Genomic DNA, 7,255 nt, shown 5'->3' with positions numbered 1-7,255 from the left:
GCATGAATGATTAATGCTGTCAAGGTAAAATAATGTATTTAGAAAAATCTATAAATCTGTTATTTGTGGCATTTTAAAACTAAACACGACACTCTCTGGTGCCATTCAGCCTCTTTACAGCAGATAAATGTAAACGTTTTCCAGAAACAATGGCAGCACAACCCTTTGAACACTGGTTTTGGCACCAAAAGTTAAAGGGATCGGCTGTAAACTTCTGTGTATAAATGAATATTAAACAGAGATGAATATTCATACTGTGCTATTAATATTTAATATGTATGTATGATGAAAAGTGAATGTGAATAAACTGCTGTTCCTATACAAGCCTCCTGCCTTTATCTTCCTGGTTATGTCCACACATGGACTATGGCCTTATCTCTGGTATTTTTTCCAGTTTACCACTGTAAACTGAATGATGTTTAGAATGAACTATATTTGTATTTCTGGAAATATTTAGTGTACCTACCTTGCTGTCAGAGAGGACAATATGCCTCCTTAGCCATTACATACATTTTAGACATATATGTTCACATAAATAGAAAAATGTTTTGCTCTATATTTAGTAGCTGACATTAAACTTTGAACCAACAATGGGACAGCTGAAGACCTGATGACTGATTTTAGATAGTTTGAATTTTCCTTGGACTATTTTTATCTCGGGGGAAAAAAAAAAAGAAAAAAGTGATGGAAGAATAAGTGCTACATTTGCCCTCCTTTCTGGGACCAACTTTGCTTGCTGTCTGGTGCTTTTTTCAGCAGGACTGCAGGTCCAACCTCTGCCACTCTACTCACAATCCCAGGCTGCAGGCAGTTCCCTGTAGATATCCCAGACATAGGATCATAGGATATATTATCAATACTACTTGAAATTGAAAGAGATCGTCACAGAACAGTGCAGATGTTAAATTATATCAGCCTCCCACCAATCTGCACTTCTGCTGGTTTTTTTTTCACCTCTGAAATGACAGCCAAGCAATCAAGGCACACGTTAGAGTATAAACAAAATATTCTCCTCTAAAGTAGTGAGGGGCCTTTCATGCTAACAAGATGTTTTCTCACTACGAAGACAAGAGCATACAACAAAGCCACAGCTATCTGCTAAAATGTCTTGGAGATGTTACATTTGTTAGGTGCTCCAGCAAGTCATTTAAAATTAAAGTTAATTAAATTAATGTGATATTAGCTGAATTGTTTCACTTGATAAATCTGTAAAGCCCAAACTGCGCAGCTCAGGTTTCAGGAGACAAGTGGATTAGCAATGCATACAAATGATCAGAGTTTGCAGATTCAAAAAATAATTAAAGCAGATCTATATAGCTTGCAGCAAATTTCACCTGAAGTCACAGCAGCTGAAGGGCTTTAAAATGATGCTTATTGCTAGATATCCATACTGCCCTTGAAGTGTAATTTCAGCTTTAAGAGAAAAGTGTCCATACTTCCCATTATATTCTGACCCATTTTGCATACATTATTTTAATCCCCACTGTGCTCCTTTGCAGTCAATTAGGACTGTTAGACCCCACCTATGCAAAGCCCTTCCCACCTTCTAGATGTCACCATGTAAGATAAGTGGCTTTGAAATTGTTTCCCTACTTAAATGTCTGAAGAAATTATCATCCCTAATTCATGAAGAAATCAGAATGTTGCCTAAGTCATCCCAGGTGACAACAGAGAGGAACAAATATCTTTGAAAATCAAAATAAAATTATTTTACATGCAAAGTAAATACATATTGTTGCTGAAAGAAATCAGTTTCTTATATAGGAAAAGTTTATATCACAAACTTTTAAATTTCTCTCTTCGGAAAAAAAGACTTACTGTTATTTCTGTGATTTTCTCTGCCTTCAGCTTGAAGAGCTGTGTTGCCCAGGACAGGTTGCTTCCCATACTGCTGTTTCTGTGCACAGCTGCTATTTAACTTCTCAGGCCAGAAAGTGAAACCCAGAATAATATCTGTCACATATGAGGATAAAAAGCAACATAGGCAAAAAAATTTGAATTAAGTTTGCAGTCATAGTTGGTTGGAAGGCACCCGAACTACAGAAACTTGCTTAAAGATGCTCACTTCATCCAGCCAATGTGGTTTAATAATTTAAAATTAACTAAACTCTTGTAGTATAAAATATAATGGCTCTGTCAGAATCGAAGAGCAGAATGCTAATTTAGGATTTTAAATAATTCTGAATAAATGGAAATGTCATTAAAAGGTAGTGGGTTTTTTTTTAATTTTAAGTTCATAAAGGGACACCTTGAATTAATACAAGCCATTAAAAATACTCCTAGAGCGAGCAAAGACTTACAAATGTCAAAACCCTGAGTGAGCCAGAAAGAATTTAGCTCACACTTGAAATACTCTGGTCATAAACATGAACATGTTCATATTGGAAATACTGTAAAACTCATATGTATATTTGGCAAATCACAGAGTTCATAGGGAAGCACCTGTATTTCTGTGGGCAGTATGATCTGAAAGCCCTCTCCTGGAAATTCACCTCTCTGCACACCAGTGCTGGCCATCATTTCCAGCCATTCTGCCACCCTCTGCTCTCTGCACTCTCAATGTCTGCATGGAACTCGTGAGGAGCTCACTGCCTTCCTCACCAGCATCAGTGAACACAGGAACTGGCCCAAATTTTGGCCAAAGGTTTTCCAGTCGTGAGCAGCATGGGTAGCTGGTCCAGAGGGAACATGCTCTGGGGAATGCAGAGCATCCCCTGCCAGCTCCTGCAGCTCATGGGAAGCCAGTCCTAATGGCTCTGAATAAAACACATATCTGGGATTGTTACAGCTGTGGACAGACTCTTTTCCTAATATTCAGATTAAAAAAAAAAAAAGGAAATGAAATGCCAAAGGTGCCAGCTCAGCAGAGCTGAGCAGTCCCAGCAGCAAAGGTTACCTTACAGCCCTGCTGGCTGGTTTCTAATGACAGTTCCTGCTCTGAATTGGGTGCCAAAGTGTGGCACTCTGCAAACGGGACTCCCGCACTGGCAGCAGCACCCAGCACAGCTGTACTTGTGTTTCGGCAAATCCAGGTTAGAGTTTCAGTCAATGTCAAGAATTAAACACTGAGAAAAAGAAATTACCATCCCATTAAGACAGAAGTTTCAAGAGAAATGGATGGCACAAGCAAGACAGACCACTCAAAACACTGATTTTGCACTGCATCTTCTTTCACTGGAAATGTAAAACATTGTCACAGCACAGTGATACTCCCACCCAAGCAGCTGCTGTTGCTTGGCCAGAGCCTTTTCACCAGTGCACCTCTATCAGCCTCTCCCTAATGCACCAGCAGGGCTGGAAAAGTGGCCATGAATTATAAACCAGAAGAGCTTATCTTTTAATTGCATAAAGAAGCAAAAAAAATCCATTCCATACAGAAATACACACACCTTACATGCAAAATAACTCACTCCCCGAGTGGGAAAACTTCTGAAGCTAATTTCTTGTGACTTTGCATGTCATAATGAGACTTGCTGGCCTAATGAAGTGTGAGCTCCTGCCTGTGCTGTTGGGAGACCTCTCTCACGTGGATTCTCTGAAGTTGGTCCCTCAGTCAGAGCATCCATTTGGATTTCTCTCTCCTACCACCCACTTGCCTTCCCATGGCCTTTGGGAACCTGCTGCTTCTGAGACCTCCTCTCCCCTGTCAGAAATGGAATTGTCATCACAAGCATTGGCATCGTCTGGATCGAGGTTTACATTCAGCTCCTGGAGCCCAGGATAGCCTCATATACCCATGTGACCCTTGCTTAAATTATTCCTGAGAATCAAATGATGATGTTCACTCTATTCCAGTTCCAGCTCTTCCCACAGAACCCCTTTCAGGTCTTCATGGTCCTTGTTCTCACAGTGCAGGGTGTGGGAACACTGAACACTGACCCTACAATATGCAAATATTTTTATGATGTTAGCATATGTCAGTGTAAGTGCTCATGTACACCACAGATTGCTCTCTCCACAATCAGCTTCTCTGGCAGCAGCTAATGAGCCTCCACACATTATGTGGTGACAGGAAAGACAAAGGCTTTTGGAGCAAAAACCTGGAGGACATGAAGAGAACCTCCTGCGATACGGAAGTTTTCCTCCTAAAGCTGAAAGGAATGGCTTCTTTGCAAACTGAGGAAAACCTCAGCTTGTGCTGCGTCCAAAGCACTCACATCTGAATCCCATTTGCTCCAAAGAAGGAATAGTATTCAGAATTTATGTACAGTAGTGCATTTCAAGTGAAAGTTCAAGCCCACTGTACTGCACAGCATGCATGGATTCTGCTGGACTGAAAGACAGCAGGAAACAAATGCACCCATCTGGCCACATAAATCAATCACTGAAATCTGAAGATACACCCACAGAAGGGAAAAAATGATTAATAGATCTGTGATGTGTAAATTTTTGTTTAACTCCAAAATCAGACTAGAAATCGCTTTTTGAAGAACGCCATGTCAAGGACATGAGGACTTTGCAATAGTGAGAATCTTCTAAATCTGTCAGAAGAGACAGGATAGATTAAAAGCACGCAGTGAATCTGGGAGCAGCACTGGGAAGGGTGGCCTTGGCCGTGGTTTTGCCATTCCCACCTGCACACGGTGGATGTGCCAGCTGGTGCTGGACATTGTGGTAAGGGGGAAAAGCAGCCCTGCCTGTGAGACACTCCAGCAGCTTGGTTTAAATCATTCCTGGGATCTAAACTTCATATTGCTTCTGCTCTGTATCCAGGGCTCTCAATCTTCACTGCAGCATCAATGCTGTTGGAGAAGCTGCAGCACCAGAGGCTCTGCTGGCAGCTGAGGATAAATATGTGTGTTTTAGTCACTGCAGGTAGGAAAACCCCCAAAAATAGGAGAGAGCAGGCAGTGTCCTCTGCATAGAGCTCAACATCTCAGTTCAGCATTTTTCTCCCTCTGATCTCATGCTGCTTTTCTGGCAAAGGGTCATATCTGGAGTAAATCCTGCTGAAAGAAAACTTCTAAGTTGGTGGCTTGGAGGAGACACTTCTGGATCTGGCCACAATCTCCCTGCCCACACTGTCTGACACATGGGACATTTCTGCCCCTTAGGTCTACTGACTTGCCTTAAAAACAGGATTATAGTAGATCTATTCCCAGGCACATTTTGTCATTAAAAATGCAGTGTTTTGGCTGACTTTGGCTCCCAGCTCAAGTATTATCTCTCAGAAGCCACCTATCTCAGAGATGAGCTGGGCTCTCATCAGTCACTTGCTAAACGTAGCCCTGTGAGACAGCATCGCACAGCTTTTTGGGGTTTAAATCTGAAACTTTGGACAATATTTTTGTCTCACAAATGGACTTTTTCCTGCCAATATGCTGACGCCTGTTCAAGCGTCTTCATGTGTCATTTGGGAAGGAGCACAACCACACAGCAGAACACGGATGTGACTGAATTCTTTGACATCATTAACAAGTTTTGTCATTCCACAGGGGTGGTAATTGCCTCCACAACATTTAGGGACCAGAAACAGCCATCTTAATCTAAACCAGCCTGTCTTAGCAATGGGAAGGCCTTGAAAACACAGTCTTTTTAAATTGGCTGACACAAAGCTCATCCCTATCTCCATCAGCATTGCAATAAATAAATGATTACAGTCAAACTACTGCCACTATTGTTATTAGCAGCCTGCAAGCGAAAGTTGAATCAGAAGAACACTGAAGAATGAAAAAAACTTTTAATGCTCATCTCTATTTCAAGTCAGACTAATTCCACTGGAGAACATGTGATATACTCACCAGCACAACATCGTCAGCCTTGGTTCCTGTCACTGTGGGCACCCAATTTGCAATCACCACCACGTTTCTTGTTTGGTTTTTTGTCTTCCTTTATTCACTGACTTCTGCAAACCTTTGGGAGGAGAAATGAAGACTACTATAGCAGCTTTTAAATTGACTCTTATATTAAGAATGTTATGTTTTTTATATCTACTCTGAAAGGGTAATATGAAACTTATGAAATATTTACTAAGTGTGATGCATAAACAACAAATCACCTCTTTTCCATTAAATATTTTTTGTGAAAGATATTTTTAATAAAATACTGCAGCTTGCAATTTAATTACAATGAGTAATTAAAACTTAGAGGATAATCATTTTTGGCAAAAAGTCAGTTTTTGTTAAAATTTTAAGATAGAAAAAAGATGCATATTACGACCATAATACTGTTAGTAATTAAGATAAATGCATCAATTATTAAAGATGCAAACATGTCAAGCAAGCATAACTAATTATTTGAGCATGTTAACAGTTGTTTAATGTTAACAAGCAGTGAATTATTAAAGACCCCATGTGTCACATTTTGGACTGCATAAAATATAATGTTCTGGAAGGGTTTATGATTTTCAGGTTTTGCTTAGATCTTTCCAGTCAGATAAGCAATAAATTTAAGATAACTTGCATTTAAACTGTATTTCTAAAATAATTAGCTGTAATTGTGTAATGAAACGTTGTATTTCTCACTTTATGAAGAGTTCCAAATTCAGTTAAAATGACCAAATGTATCAATAGGTGCTCTATGCCATAAAGGCATGATTTCTGTATGTGAGTGTGCAATTTCTTCATTAAAAAGAGATATGGTATTTGAGAAGCTTAAACTGTCAGAGCAACAACTACACTGAGATGAAGGAGTGCATTTTATGTGAACTAATGCTCATATTTGTACCTGGCTTTGTATTTCAGTGGCTGAATACCTTCCAAAGGAAATATCCACAAAGATCCCCTTCAGCCAGCTCCTGGTGACTGTGCTAGGGCAGCTGCTCTCCCACCTCCAAATACCTGTTAGTGACACCACAACATCTGACACAAAAATAAAACCCATCAGAATGGTGTAGAGTTGTACAAACCATCACTCTAAATATTGAGACTCAGTTCTTGCTGTCAGTTTGGTGGCTGAGTTTTTTTGTTTTTATAGACAAAGACAAAATTAGGCTTATTTCCCTGGACTTCCTTCCAGCACACTGAAAAGTAAATTTTTTTTGTCTAAGCATTAGCTGTTAAATCTTGAATTCTGGTGAGGCACCAAAGCATTTATTGCAAACCAGAGAGGAGCCAACACATGGTCAGTGATTTGAATTTAGGATATTTACTGCAATAGCTTTGCAGTGTTACCTAATTGCATTTGCAGACAGACAGACAGACAGACTGACTGACAGCTGTCTCTCCAGCTGAGGCATCTCAGGGCAGATGTGCCCAGAGCCCAGCATCCCCTGAGCCAAGGCTGAGCCCCAAAGGTGGCTGGCCCATGCCTTGGC

At 40.2% G+C, this 7,255-nt stretch overlaps 1 long non-coding RNA gene across 1 annotated transcript; it reads right to left on the bottom strand.

Moving 5' to 3' along the window:
- Positions 1 to 612: 612 nt before the first annotated feature.
- On the bottom strand, positions 613 to 6,882 carry LOC146432365 (uncharacterized). The gene is made up of 4 exons (XR_014854432.1): positions 6,667 to 6,882; positions 5,742 to 5,853; positions 1,819 to 1,953; positions 613 to 815 (listed from the first exon to the last, which is right to left on the bottom strand). It is a non-coding gene; the product is annotated as an uncharacterized LOC146432365 (long non-coding RNA).
- Positions 6,883 to 7,255: the final 373 nt, after the last annotated feature.

The sequence above is a fragment of the Lichenostomus cassidix genome, chromosome 11 (assembly GCF_008360975.1).
Source record: "Lichenostomus cassidix isolate B80296 chromosome 11, HeHo_3.0, whole genome shotgun sequence".
NCBI classification, from domain to species: Eukaryota; Metazoa; Chordata; class Aves; order Passeriformes; family Meliphagidae; genus Lichenostomus; species Lichenostomus cassidix.
The sequence above is the reverse complement of the archived record's forward strand: the minus strand, read 5'-3'. Positions and strand labels throughout refer to the sequence as shown.